The following is a 1,946-nucleotide window of genomic DNA, read 5'->3' as shown; positions in this document are numbered from 1 at the left end:
TTTATCTTTGTTGAATGTTCTTTACTCAATTACTGATTTTGTGGTAGAAAACTGGGGTGATAGGACATTGCTTCAGTAAACCTAAGAAGGCCTATTGCCTTATTGTATTTCTTAGAGTGATTATTCAGGCATTTTCTACAGCTTCTCAAAGGCTCACTCCAAACTTGTCTGCTTTGTCTTATTTTCTCAGTGGATTTCATCTCTCTTGTTTTATAGACCAGTGACATCACCACTTATATGTAATTTTTGGTAATTTCTTAACCACTTTGTAAAGCCTTTAGTTTCCTCATCTTATGGGTTTAGTTTCTTGTGGTTTAATGAAACAATAGGTATAAAGTGTTAAGAGCTGTTAACCGAAATTTCAGAAACGGAGACCTGATTGAAATAAAGAGGCATTTATTTGGGATTCGTTGAAACTGCAGCTGGGAAACAGAGATTCAAGAAGCACGTGAATTGTGTTTTGCTAGATCATCTAATGTAGGAGGTTTATAAAGGCAAAATACCCACAAGGTTACAGAACTTGATAGTCAAGAATTGGGATTGGAACTAACAAGAAGGGTGTTTGTTAAGCAAGGATTGATTGTGGTCTGAAATGATTACAAGGTTGCAAAATGGGGAGGAACTTTGAAACTATAACTTGCAGCTAGTAGCTGCTAGCATATATTATTTGGTAGTATCTTGAGTTTGATACAATTCAGAGAAAATTCAAATGTTTAGTGATTCAGAAATGTATCTGCAACCACAACCACAATGGCCACCTTGCTCCATTTTGGATGCCTGAGCCATAATTACTTCATTTTGTTTTTTAAGTGTTTTTAAATATTTCATCAGAGCAGTCCCTGGGATACCGTAAGGGCCAATATATTAGTTGTTGTATTATTGATATTTTTATCACATTTGTTGCCCCTTTCAAAATTTCTTCTTCTAAATTTTCATCCATATTATTTCTATTTTACTGTTTTGGAAAAAGAAGACTCTTTCCTCCTTTCTAATGTTATGTTAAACAATGTAAAAACATTTTTAAAGTTTTTTTTTTTTTTTTTTTTTTGTCTTTTTGCTATTTCTTTGGGCCACTCCCTTGGCATATGGAGGTTCCCAGGCTAGGAGTCGAATAGGAGCTGTAGCCACCGGCCTATGCGCCAGAGCCACAGCAACGCAGGATCCGAGCCGCGTCTGCAACCTACACCACAGCTCACGGCAACGCCGGATCATTAACCCACTGAGCAAGGGCAGGGACCGAAGCCACCACCTCACGGTTCCTAGTCGGGTTCGTTAACCACTGCGCCACAACAGGAACTCCCATTTTTAAAGTTCTGATGATTTGATGGCCCAGAACAAATCATCCACTGGTGGTTGTTTTCCAACTACATTTTAAGTTCTTAACCTAGAAGCCACCACTTTTTATATATCTGCCCCAAATTCATAATTATCAATCTTCCCAGGATAGGCTTGTTTTTATTTTCACACCCAGTATATTACTCTTTCATTTCTTTGGAATGGTTTTCTCCTGTCCACCAGTCACAATCTTCTCTATTTCAACATTCAAGCAGCATATGAAGAATTATTATGTGCCAGACACTTTGTGTGGCATATATAATAATTACTAGTAACTTCATAACAGTGTATTCCTCCACATTTCCCTGGCCCCTGGTATTCAGTAGGATCTTTGTGACTTGTCCTAACCTGTGGGGTTTTAGTGAAGTATGGAAGGGGTAGTATAAATTTCCATGCACACTTTATCCCACTATGGAAAACACAGAGGTCTTATGTTCCAAATGATGCAATCATGAGGTGCTGGAATTTACAGTACTTGACCTTGAATAATGGTGGGAATCAAAGTTCCCATCAGTTCACACTGGATGTGTGTGATAAATAAGAAATAATACTTTGTAATTTTAAAACACTCATATATTGAGGTTGATTTGTACTATAGCAGACCATAGCCT

The sequence above is a fragment of the Sus scrofa genome, chromosome 5 (genome assembly GCF_054392235.1).
Source record: "Sus scrofa isolate SSC_HxYL_T2T_F1_AM1 chromosome 5, Sscrofa_HxYL_maternal_Yorkshire_Landrace_v2.0, whole genome shotgun sequence".
In the NCBI taxonomy this organism is placed as follows: Eukaryota; Metazoa; Chordata; class Mammalia; order Artiodactyla; family Suidae; genus Sus; species Sus scrofa.
The sequence above is the reverse complement of the archived record's forward strand: the minus strand, read 5'-3'. Positions refer to the sequence as shown.